This window comes from Leptopilina boulardi, unplaced genomic scaffold (genome assembly GCF_019393585.1).
Source record: "Leptopilina boulardi isolate dan_hultmark-lab unplaced genomic scaffold, ZJU_Lbou_2.1 LbouV2_292, whole genome shotgun sequence".
Taxonomy (NCBI): domain Eukaryota; kingdom Metazoa; phylum Arthropoda; class Insecta; order Hymenoptera; family Figitidae; genus Leptopilina; species Leptopilina boulardi.
In genome coordinates this window covers 632,440-646,289 of record NW_026137854.1, presented here as the reverse complement: position 1 = coordinate 646,289, position 13,850 = coordinate 632,440, and the positions used below count along the sequence as shown (strand labels likewise).

General features: G+C 32.5%; 1 protein-coding gene across 3 annotated transcripts in view; it reads right to left on the bottom strand.

Moving 5' to 3' along the window:
* The window catches only part of LOC127282259 (probable ATP-dependent RNA helicase DHX34), a 143,145-nt gene that overhangs the window by 17,766 nt on the left and 111,529 nt on the right, over nt 1-13,850 (bottom strand). The gene's annotated exons all lie outside the window — the stretch shown is intronic.

The following is a 13,850-nucleotide window of genomic DNA, read 5'->3' as shown; positions in this document are numbered from 1 at the left end:
CGCGGAGTTTGCCGCACTGACAAAACACTGCGATGCTTCCCTAAATGAACAATTGTTTGAAAACTTAACTCCAAGATGAACATAACTGTTAACAACTTCAATGTAACTGTCCTCTACTGTAAATGACTTAAAACGCTTAAACGAATTGTTCCCGCCTTTATGAATTTATTATTATTATTATTATTATTCTTACAATAGAGCCACAACGCATTTAAGGGGTTTCCTAAATTTTTTTGCCCTAAAATAGAAGGTTTTTAAAAGATCGTGTACTCATAAGTTTTAAAATATAATTGATCAAAAGTTTTTACATGTTACTATATACGTCAAGAACTATTTAAAAAAAATTGCGATCTTAAAAAATATTATTATGCTCCTTCTACAGAGGTCGCTATGTACACTGGTCAAAATCAAGGTCCTTTACGGTAACCACTGTAGCTCATCGCAGAATCATCTAAAATAAAAAAATCAAACGTGATTTTAAAGTTTAAGACCTAATACAGGTCCTAAACCTCGAGATATTAAAAAAATCAAAAATTAAAAAAATGGCAAGCTTTGGAACCCAAAAAACTGAAAAACACCATTTTTTTGACAATCAATCACTCATAAAAACCTGATTATTGAATATTTTAAATATATTAGAGGTTTAGGACCTGCAAAAACTTCCACTGAATCGAATGCAACTTGAATTTTTGAAATCGGTCAAACGGTTTTTGAGTTCTACTGGTTACCATTTTTAAATATAGTGTTTTGAGAAAAAAGCGTTTAAAGTTTTGATATCAAAAGGTTATAATGAGTCAAGCAGAAGTAACTAAATCAGCTTGAAAATTCTTACTCAGGGGTTTTTGGGGTCGCTGATTACGAATATGATGTCAGATTTTAAAAATTCAAAATGGCGGATCCAATATGGCGGACATGAAAGTTAAAAATCAATTGCATTTACTCGAAACTTGGTACTCGGGGGTTTTTGGGGTCGCTGATTACGAATATGATGTCAGAATTTAAAAATTCAAAATGGCGGATCCAATATGGCGGACGAAAAATTTTAAAACTAATCTGATTTGCTCGAAAATGATGAAATGATATGAATATGACGAATTGTCCGCATTGGGTCCATGACCATGTCGGGTTTATTATCAGCAAACCAAAAAACCTTTTTTATATTTGAATTTTCGAATTCTGTCATCATATTCGTAATCAGCGACCCCATAAACCCTGTAAGTAAGAATTTTGAGCCATTCCAAGCATTTTTTAAAATTTATCCGCCATCTTGGATCCGCCATTTTGAATTTTTAAAATCTGACATTAAATTCGTAATCAGAGACCCCAATGACCCCCGAGTAACGAATTTCAAGCAAATCCATTCCCTCGGTTTATCGTGGGCACGAAAGGGTTAATTACACTACCGTCCGAAATTGTGCGAACTCTGCTTTTTCAACAACTATAAAACTGTTCAAATCTTCAAAAATATTAAAACTAAAATTTTTTCCTCTTTATTTTATTAAAGTTAATAAAATTCTGAAAAAAATGACACCTTGACAAAGAGAATATGTTAATTTTTCATTTAGATATCTAAGAAAAACCCAATTTTCAATGTTTTTACTATTTTTTTTATTTCTCTGGCAAAAATTAATATTTTTAAACGTTCTTAGGCTCATTGAAATCGTATTTTGTTATGAAATTCAAATTATATAAAACAATTCATGTACACATTCTTCCCTAACGTATGCAAACCGTGAAAGTTGGCTCATAAAATGTCAAAAAATTTAAATTTAATTCTACAATAAAATATAATGTTTAAAAATCAAGTAAATATATCATTCTAAACTTCTCTGATTTATGTAAGTAAATTAAAAATTTATACATTTTACTGATCATTTTTTGTCATATAAATATTAATCACAATTTTTTGACATTTTATGAGCCAACTTTCACGGTTTGCATACGCTAGGGAAGAATGTGTACATGAATTGTTTTATATAATTTAAATTGCATAACAAAATACGATTTCAATGAGCCTAAGAACGTTACAAAATATTAATTTTTGCCAGAGAAATAAAAAAAATAGTAAAAACATTGAAAATTGGGTTTTTCTTAGATATCTAAATGAAAAATTAACATATTCTCTTTGTCAAGGTGTCATTTTTTTCAGAATTTTATTAACTTTAATAAAATAAAGAGGAAAAAATTTTAGTTTTAATATTTTTGAAGATTTGAACAGTTTTATAGTTGTTGAAAAAGCAGAGTTCGCACAATTTCGGACGGTAGTGTATACGATCTGTAGACGCATATATATATATGTATTTTGTTAAATAACTTAAGATTATGAGCGAATTACGATCTAATGATTTAACCACACATTCTTAACATACTTTCCTATCAAAAAATGAAAAAAAAAATTCGATTTTTTTGACCAAAAAAATTTAGGAAACCCCTTAATTTTCTAGAGAGTTCAGTCGGGGTATCTGACAACAAGACTAAGTCGTCGGCATAAGCTAGCACTAAAATTTTCAAAAAAACTGAAACGCTCGGGGTCGATAATTAAAAATGAAAAAAAGTTGGACGTAGGACTTCGCCTTGCAAAACGCCTTTAATAACGTTAACAAATTCTGTAAACTCACCATCATTTCTTACACTTGCGAACGCTTTGCAATAAGAATCTTTCATTACATTGATTAATTTACTGCTAACACCGAGTTTACTCATTTTATGCCATAAAAGATCGTGGGAGACTGACGGAAATGCTGACTTAAAATCTATTAATGCAGCGTAGACAGCCCTTCTTGGGTGCCTGAGATGCAATTCAATCACTGCTTGGTACTACTTTGTTTGTTAAAATTTTATTAAAGAAATCTTCGACAGAGATTAACCAGTTCTCCGGTAAACATTTAAAAAGACTGTAATCAACCCCATCAAATCCCGCAGCTTTCGAAGATTTACATTTTTTTAAACTACGCAGCAATTCCTCCCGCAAAATATAACAGATCAACCAAGGGTTGAGAGAATTCGGGAGCAAATGGTTTTGTGAAGTTACACGAGGAAAACAATCCGTGAGATAAACGTATTATGCATGGGTGTCAATTGCGTTATTATTAAATGTTTTTTTTCGAAATCTACCTACAATGCTCCAGAAATTTTTCGAATCATTTTAATTAGACAGTTCGTTTACAATTCGCGTTTCATAACATTTTTTTTCTCTTTAAGTAGTTTTTTGTAAGAACTTAATTGAACTCTATAAGAATCCTTATCTGGGACAGCAAAGTTGTTCAATTTTAATCTATGGTAGCAAATTTTAAGACTCTTTTTCGCAAGGTAACAATCCGTATCAAACCAGGGTTTCCCTCTCTCTATGATGCCCGTTCTAATGTAATTGGTTTTTTTAAAATTTAAATCATGAGCGGCATTTTTAATTGCTGAGATTAAATTATCATTTAAAAGGTCAACATTTAGTGTCTCCAATACGATTTCATCCCTCCATCTCATAGGATGTTTAAACATCTCAATTCTATCTAAATTAAAAACAAGTTTAGTGTCGCGTTTAACTTTAGGGTTATTAGAGGCTACCGGGTTGACCCCCCGAAGAGAAATATACATTGGCAAATGATCGGACAAAGTCGACAGAGGGTAACCCCAAAATCCAATATTAAATCAGCACAACCCAAAGAACACCAAACCAAATCGATCACACTTTTCCCATTTGGACCATTATGAGTAAAATTCGCCGGAGAATCCGATGTTGATCTGCCATTACAAACAAAAAAATCGTTCTGTTCCGTAAAACTCACCAGTTGACGACCTTTACTACTACAAACTTTATCTTGTGAAATTCTTAAATTTGATAGGTTCACCTTATTATTAAAATATTAACATCCAATTTATTAAAATCTCCTATCCTACAATTAAAATTCCCTCCTATAAAAAATGGCAGATGAGGATATGTTGCGCGGGTCGAAGATAAGATTGGACCAAAAGTACATAAAAATTGCGTCATGTCCATTGACGGGGTGAGATAAACTAGACAAACTAAGAAGGATAAAAATTGAAATTTTAAATTTACTATAATTAACTCACTTGAGCTGAACAAAACTTTCGCAGAATAATGTTTTCAATTTATAACCACAGCCAGGCCACCACTAGCTCTGCCCCTTGCAGAGCTTTTTACGCCCTTGGAGTGAAAAATGATAAAGTCCTTCAAAAAGAATGCGTTGAGCGCGTGTACAGACGTTGACCATGTTTCGCAGATGCAAAGGATGTCTCCGTGCTTACAATGATCCTTAATGTCAACGATGTTAAAACGGCCATGTACATTCCAGAAGAAAACCATAGTAACATCCCAGTCCTTTCTCTGAAGATTTATCGTAATTGAAGCCAGGCGGCCTAAAGTGGATAATGACGGGAATACTACCTGCGAAATCACATGCTATGCCTTTGACGTTTCCTGTGTTGAGCGAGTGAGTGACGAAGCACGAGGTGTATCCCCACTCAGCAGAAATTCGTCCAAGCCTTTACCTCTCTTACTATTTCTCGAATCCAGTTCCAATTTGGTAGGTCGGCCTCTCTTGCCTTTTCTCGTTGCTGGAGAGATGAAACGCTCGAGATTTTTAACCATTTGAGCGTCATGGCGTTCCAACTGGCGTCGTGCGTGGCAGTGACAGAAGCGTCAAAAATGCATAAATGGCGTTCCTACTTGAATTCAATTTGTAAAGTCTGTAGACATAATTAACTAACTATAACTTACTTTTTATATTTTTTGAGATTAAGCAAGACGTATGTGACACGAAAAAATTATTTTTTTAAACATTCAAACAGTTTTTTCGAAATTTAAAGTCGACAATTTTTGGTACTTTTTGCGAATGGCGTTCTAACATTTACTCAATAAAATTATATTTCTGCTTCCAAAAACTGTGCAAACCACTCAAATCTTGTTACTCGGGAATTTTCGGGATCGCTGAACACGAATTTGATGCCAAATTGACAATTTGACAGTTGACAGCTGTCAATTCAACTGTCAACTTCTATAAAAAACAATTATTTTTTATGAAAATAACTGTATAAGGGTTTTCGGGGTCGCTGATTACGAATATGAGATCAAATTGACAATTTGACAGTTGACAGCTGTCAATTCAACTGTCAACTTCTATAAAAGACAATTATTTTTTATGAAAATAACTGTATAAAGGTTTTTGGGGTCGCTGATTACGAATATGAGATCAAATTGACAATTTGACAGTTGACAGCTGTCAATTCAACTGTTAACTTCTATAAAAAACAATTATTTTTTATGAAAATGACTGTATAAGGCTTTTCGGGGTCTCTGATTACGAATATGAGATCAAATTGACAATTTGACAGTTGACCACATATTCGTATTCAGCGACCTCGAAAACCCTTATACTATTATTTTCATTAAAATTAATCACTTTTTATAAATTTGACAGTTGATTTGACAGCTGTCGAATTGTCAATTTGATCTCATATTCGTAATCAGCGACCCCGAAAACCCTTATACAGTCATTTTCATAAAAAATAATTTTTTTTATAGAAGTTGACAGTTGAATTGACAGCTGTCAACTGTCAAATTGTCAATTTGATCTCATATTCGTAATCAGCGACCCCAAAAACCTTTATACAGTTATTTTCATAAAAAATAATTGTCTTTTATAGAAGTTGACAGTTGAATTGACAGCTGTCAACTGTCAAATTGTCAATTTGATCTCATATTCGTAATCAGCGACCCCGAAAACACTTATACAGTTATTTTCATAAAAAATAATTGTTTTTTATAGAAGTTGACAGTTGAATTGACAGCTGTCAACTGTCAAATTCAGCGATCCCGAAAATCCCTGAGTAACAAGACTTGGGTGGTTTGCACAGTTTTTGGAAGCAGAAATATAATTTTATTGAGTAAATGTTAGAACGACACTCGCAAAAAGTACCAAAAATTGTCGACTTTAAATTTCGAAAAAACTGTTTGAATGTTTAAAAAAATAATTTTTTATCTTAATCTTTTATGCTTAATCTCAAAAAATATAAAAAGTAAGTTATAGTTAGTTAATTATGTCTAGAGACTTTACAAATTGAATTCAAGTAGGAACGCCATTTATGCATTTTTGACGCTTCTGTCACTGCCACGCACGACGCCACAGTGGGAAAAAAATGACCCTCTGTGGACAAAAATCTACCGACAACACAAATCTTAACCGATTTTAATACTTATTTTTTCTAAATACTCGGAGACGTTTTTCCTGTAACGCACAACTGCGATAAATTTGATTTATTTCAAAATAACCTTAAAAATGATACCTATATATGAAATTACGTTATTAGGATGGTTTAAAAAATGGAAAAATGATTAATTTTGATACAGCAGAGAGTATTGTGAACCCTTTTTGATCACTGAATGCGAATTTGACATTAAAAATGCAAAATTTTTAAATTCAAAATGGCGGATGCAATATGGCAGGCAATGTTTTATAAAAGTCACCAAATTCACTCGAAAGTTGTTATTCAGGGGTTTTTAAGGTCGCTGGTTAAGAATCTGAAGTCAAATTTCAAAAATTCAAAATGGCGGATCCAATATGGCGGATAAGAAAATCAAAAACTAATTGGATTTGCTTGAAAGTTGTTACACGGGGGTTTTTTGGGTCGCTGATTACGAATCCGATGTCACATTTCCAAAATTCAAAATGGTGGATCCAATATGGCGACCAAAAAAAATTTGAAATTCACTAGATTTGCTTAAAACTTGTTACTCGGGGGTTTTCGGAGTCGCTGATGACGAATCTGATGTTAAATTGTCAAAATTCAAAATAGCGGATATAAAATAAAAAATTAATAACTTTTTAAAAATTTGATCGCCATATTGGATCCGCCATTTTGAATTTTTGAAATTTGACTTCAGATTCGTAATCAGCGACCCTAATAACCTCCAAGTAACAACTTTCATGCAAATTCAATGAGTTTTTAATTTTTTAATCCGCCATATTGGATCCGCAATTTTGAATTTTTGAAATCAGACTTCAGATTCGTAACCAGCGACCTTAAAAACCCCTGAATAACAACTTTCGAGTGAATTTGGTGACTTTTATAAAACATTGCCTGCCATATTGCACCCGCCATTTTGAATTTTAAAATTTTGCAATTTTAATGTCAAATTCGCATTCAGTGATCAAAAAGGGTTCACAATACTCTCTGCTATATCAAAATTAATCATTTTTTTATTTTTTAAACCATCATAATAACGTAATTTTATATATAGGTATCATTTTTAAGGTTAGTTTGAAATAAATCAAATTTATCGCAGTTGTGCGTTACAGGAAAAACCTCTCCGAGTATTTAAAAAAAAAAAATATTAAAATCGGTTAAGATTTGTGTTGTCGGTAGATTTTTGTCCACAGAGGGTCATTTTTTTCCCACTGTGCGACGCCAGTTGGAAGGCCATGACGCTCAAGTGGAATTGACTATTTCGTCATTCACTAATAAAAAATCATTCTTTAATTTAACCTCAAAGCCTTTTTCTCTCAAAGTCTTTGCATAAACGAGAAGCTCTTTTCTAATCTTTCTCTCCTGTGGTGAGCGATCGTTGGAACCGATCAGACCAATATTGTAAAATTCTTTAATTTTTGAAAATACCACTTTAACCCACCGTGGCGCGATGAATTTCAACATTATCGGTATTGCTTCCAAGTCGGGAAAATTGTAATTTTTTTGAAAGTTCGAAAAAAATGAAAATTACAATTTTCCCGACTTGGAAGCAATCTTTATGTTTTTTAAAGGCTTCTAGCATTGAAAAAAATAATTATCAAACGAGAAAAATTGCTTCCGAGGCGAAGAAATATTGAATTAACGTTGATAACTTGGAATTTGTTTAAGCTGTATCAAGAAAATTTTTACTTGTTGCTGTATAAGAATAATGTTAATAATAATAATAATAATAATAATAATACCAGTCAAGTTACAGTGAGGGGCACTGTAACTTGACTGGTATTATAACGTACGTTCAAACGCAATGCGAGTTCTTTTCCTGCCTCTTCAATTGATAGCCTACCTTTCTCTCTTGACGCGATTATTAAGAAAATGCCAACTCACATTTTTAAACACGCCAGCAATATTCACTACAAATTATTATTAAGTTTTGAATATTACTGCCAGTCCTCAGCCTGGATATCTAAGTACGAAGGGAAATGTGACTTCGAATGACATATATATTACAACAAACACGGTATGCAACTCGAAAGGTCCCGGCTGCTTGGCGGCATGCAACTCGAAATATACCTGTGTCTTTTCCAATGCTACTCGTACAACGACATGCAACTCATGTGCAGCCGATTAGCCCTAGGGGTGAGTAATTTAACCACGAAGTATTTTTAAGTTCTTCCAAAAACTGTCGGAGAGAGAGGGGGTTGAATTTTTTTGAAAAATTCAAACAGTGAATTTTTGAAAACTTGTATCTTTTAAACAGAAAGAAGAAAAAAAATTTGTCCTATATCTTTTCGAAAGGTTATTTTTTGCTCTTTCAAATAGTGCAACAAAATTTTCAAAAAATTCAAATTTTGAATCTTTTTTTGAAAATTAAACTTTTTTTGAATTTTTTTTTTAGTTCGGTCCTTTTTATTTTATTTATTTTTTTTAAAAGCTAAAAATGTACATTTTTAGTTAAAAAAATTTTCAGATGTCTTTTTTTGTTATTTTCGAGATATTCATTAATTAATTAATGTTAATAAAAATTTATATATCTTATAAACGAATAAAGGTATCGTAATTTGGACGTTACTAAATGAAAGTTGACAAAATTCCGCATCCAACGAGCCCTATATGAAGTACTTTGGGTTAGTGGATTGTTAATAAACAATTGGCTAACATGGCAATTGTTTATAAAAAATCCTCTAATCCAAAGTAGTCCATATAGGGCTCGTTGGAGGCGGAAATACGTCAGCTTTCAATTGGTACCTTCAGGATTGCAATAACTTTATTTATTTGTGAAATATTTAATTTTTTTTTTCATTAATTAATTAATTAATATCTCGAAAATAACAAAAAAGGACATTTCAAAATTTTTTGTGGTGAAAATACACACTTTTAACTTTCAAAATAAATAAATAAAAAAATAAAAAGGACCGAACTTAAAAAAGGGTCAAAATTTGAATTGTTTGAAAATTTTGTTGCACCATTCGAAAAAGCAGGAAAAAACCTTTCGAAAACATACAGGACAAATTTTTCTTCTTCTTTCTGTTTAAAAGTTACAAATCTTCAAATATTCACTGTTTAAATTTTTCAAAAAAATTCGCTGTAGATTGGTTAGACGAAAGTGATGTTGAAACTGATTAGCTTGAAATAAATCAAATTTTACCAACTAGTGAGCAAATAGGATTGCCTGTTATAAATTCTATTACAAAATGGATTTCGAATGAATGGGAAGAAGATGTTGAACCAAAGTCTAAATTAATCTTAATAGTACCTGGTAAAAGATAAAATAACAAATAAACACGTTTACTTATATGTTAAAAAATAATATATAATTTTTATGTGTTAAATTTTTATAAATCTTGTTCCGTAAAGTTTTTTTTATATTTTCTGAAAATACAGTAGTCTTTAAAAGTACAAAAGAAATAAAATTTTTAACAATTCAAAATAATATGAAAATTTAAATGATTATTTCTGTACATGTTATAAAGCGGGGTCAGGCAAATGTGACTTAATTTTTAGGGGGGGTTGACAAATATGTGACAAGTTGGGACAAGGAGGAGGGGGGGTTGAAAATAGGGGAAAAAATCTGCTCGCTCCCCCTTCAGGGTAGCGGACACATTCTCATCTGGGCGAGGGGGATCGCTGCGCTCGTGATTTTGAGCGCGCCTCGGGGCGCGCGAAGTATACCCCATCGCGCTACGCGCTACGAATGTTATGCTGACTCTACACTTAATATTTATAATATATTATAATGTATTTATATAATATTTATATTATTATTATATAAGATTAATTTTCTTAAAGTTCTTCGACTTAAAGGATAACATTCTCATCATAGCACTCAAGCTTCGCGCTCAAAAGTATGATGCGGAATTAGAACTATTTTTGAGTATTTGAATTTTTCAAACAATTGAAACATTTGAGCAAACGAATACATTTACGGGGTTAGTATTACAACTTCATTATTTTTTTCAAATAGTTTTTTTAATTAAAAAATTTATTTTATTAACTTCAAACATGTTATACATAAAAGAAAGGGTTATATATTATTCCCAGTTAAAAAATCTTGTACCAGATCGTATACATTTTCGTGTATAACATCGTGTACATGCACATTCGCGTGATCTTGTACAAGAGCAGCAAACGAACCTGTAAAAGGAATTGGAAAAAAGAACATGTACAGGTACATGCAAGTGTACTTGTTTGCGTCAATTTTGGATTCAAGAACTTGTAAATGAACATGTACATATTTTTTTATAAATTACTTTTATTTGTTCATATTTACGTACACGATATTGCAAATTCTTCACAGGCTGCACAGTAGTTTTCTTTAAGTTTTAAAGCTTCGCAATATTTTTTGGTATGTACAGACTGTCCTTATGTTTGTAGGTTAAACTTTTTTTAAATTTTAGACTTAAAAATAAATATTTTTTGTACACGCATGGACCGCCGTGGCGGCCTCGGCATCATAATAGGGCGTCCGTAGGTTACCGCGTGTCGTAAGAGGCGACTAAAGGGTACCCCCTGCTGGAACAAGAGCGGAGATCCAGATAGGGCGCTGGCAGTGCAGAGACGTTCATGCAAGTAAAATATTTGTTCGTCCGCCCTCAATGCGATCCGTGCGAGTCGGATAATTGAGAATGCGTCCCAAAAGCCACGGTGATGACTGTGAACTCCCGTAATGGTAATGGTAAAGGACGGTGGTCTGTGTTATACTTGCAACTGTTATTGTCTGAGGAGGTTTGCCTAAGAGTTTTTCTGGCATCAATCTCGCCGCGGCTAACAATTAACAAACCTGTGTAGCATTAGTCAATAAGCATCCAAAAATGCCGAATGGTTCAATCGTGATGTTCCAACAGGCTAATGGTAAAGGATGGTGGCATCGGCACATGTGCTGCTTGCCTTGACCTGAAGTAGTTCCAAGTTTTTCGGAAATCACTACCTTCCGGTTGGTCTTATTGTATAGAAAACTTGTTGTAACATATCAGCTTTAATTAAAAAAAAAGAACGTTGAAATATATTTAATACTTTTATTTTTATACCACTTTATTTGAAGCTGTGCAAAGCGCGCCAAGCAACCCCGGCCCGGGGTTTCGTGGCACAGGAGTGAAATTAATTAAATTATATGATTTAAAGTTTAAATATTATAATATAAGACTTAAAAAAATAAGTCTTGTACTGTAATTTTACAATAAAATTATTTTAAATTTAAAAATTAGAAAATTTCATTTAAAATAAACGAAATCGTAAAATTACCAAAAAATATATATTTTTTTTTGATAATAACGCTGTGAATCTTTAAAAACCATTATTCGGTTAAGTTTTTTGAATAGGATTGTTATTGGTGCTTATTAATGTGTAAATTTCTTATAATCAACTTCATTTTATTAATATTTGACGAAATTTTCAGATAACCGCGCCACCTAACCCCGAATGTACTTTTGAAATATTTATTAATTTTTTATAAAAACTGTTAATATAAATCAAAAAATTTTTTTTGTTTCTTAATAACAAATGTATAGAGCTCAAAACTTAATATTTGAGCTCTTCTAAAATTAATTTTTTTTAAAGAGATATCACAAAAAAATGAAGAGGTTAAAAAATTACTTTGGAGTGCCAAAATCAGTTATTTTAATCTATACTCCACAATAATTAATGAATATTAATGAAATTTTGTACAAACTTACAGTTCATCAAGTACTTTAAGCAGAATAAAGAGAAAAATTAATGTAACTTAACACTTTTGAATAAACTCAAGTGCGCCAAGCAACCCCTGCGCTAAACAGCCCCGGTCTCCCCTACTGTATTCGTTATTTTTAAAATTTAATTTAGGATTTCAAAACATAAACAAAACTGATTTACATAATTATAAACTATTTTAGATATTGCATCTGAAAATCAAGTTCGAGGAACTACAATTGAACGCAATTATCCCACACCCGCTCAACATTCATTTGCAACGAAAATTTCCGTGATAGAGAGTCAACTCAACACTGCCTTATTAACAAGAAATGCTGGTTCCGTTGATTCTCAATCTGAAAAAAATATTTTACAGTTAAAGAAAAGTTTATCGGAGAAGAGGAAATCACTTGCCTCAATTAAGAAGAATGCAAGTCGTCAACAAAAATTCCGAAGAAATTTTAAATTGAAAGTTAAGCGCTTGTGCGATGAAACTCCTGAAGCAGCTAAAGAACTGAAAATTGGTTCTGAAAGTAAACCAGGTAGACCGCGAATTGAAGAAGATCAGGAAGAATTTCTTCGTGTGATATCTGAAATTGCTGTATCAACAGATACACGAAGTTGAACAGCAAATTTCAGAAGTTGTAGGACTCTTGAAAGTTTGCACAAGGAATTATTGGAAATAGGATTTAAGTGTTCTAAAACAGAAACTTATTACAGATTGCTACCAAAAAATCGAAATATAATTGAGGGTTAGCGTAATGTCGTCACCTTTCCAGTTAAATTATGTCGAGCTCAGACTGATGTTCACAAGGAACACCCCGATCAACAATTTTGTGTCGCTACAATCAGGTCGCTTGAAACTTTGTCATCTATACTTGGTTCAGAGGAAACATTATTTCTTTCTCAAGATAACAAAGCGCGAGATCTAATTGGAATTGCAGCTGCGAACAAACAAACGCCATTTCTTATGAATATGGAATATCGAGTTCGACTCCCAGATAATGATTGGGTTGATGTTGGTCAACATAAATTAATCCCCTCTGTGTACGCTATTATTAATGTGTCGAAAAATTCGATAGGCAAACCTGAAGCTGTTTCTTTTTCTGGCCTTACATATGTGGCCATCAGAGGTGGAAAGAATTCTTCTTCCACAGCCACTTCACATGTAGAAGATTTCGATAGACTTCTGGAGAACGATCCTTTCTCTCCTTTTACGAGAACATCTCACGGACTTGTAAAGCCAGTCGTTATTATTGCAACAGACGGAGGTCCTGACGAGAATCCTCGTTATCGAAAAGTGATTTCTTCAGCAATTAATCATTCCGCATGATCATTTTGGATCACATTTAGATTCAAAACGTAATACTATTGACGAAAATCTGAAAAAATTTTTTTTGAATTTTGTTGGCAGAAATATTCAGCCAAGTTGTTCTCGATTCATATCCTGTACACGCAGACTATGTTCCTCCGGATGAAGAAGATGATGATGAATTAGAAGAGGAGAAAGAAGAAGATTGGCCGCCTAATCAATCATGGTACTCAAAGCATGTCCGAGAAAGCCAATACATCCTTCAAGTAATTAATTATATATAAATATAGTTTATTATTATTGCTTTAATTTTGTCAATTTTTTAATTAATCAAATTATTTTTAGATTACAAAGTGCAATGATCTATCCTGTTGTCGTCCTTTTCAGAGTTCACTTTGCTTAACTCTTATATCAGGATTTATTCCGCCACCTTATCCTATTCTGCATCAGCCTAAAGTAACAATGCCTTTGCCAAAATATGCTCTTCAATTGAAACCTGCTTCACTTTTAACTCGCCTAAGTATGAAATTTAAGCCTGTTAGTGAAGAATTTCGAAAGATTCATTATGACTTTTATAGTCCAACACTACAAGATGTTCTTCGTGATCGAGTTTGTAAAGATTGCAGTTTGTATTTTGCTTCAAAGGCAAGGTTAGAAGAAAACGAAGAAACTTTGC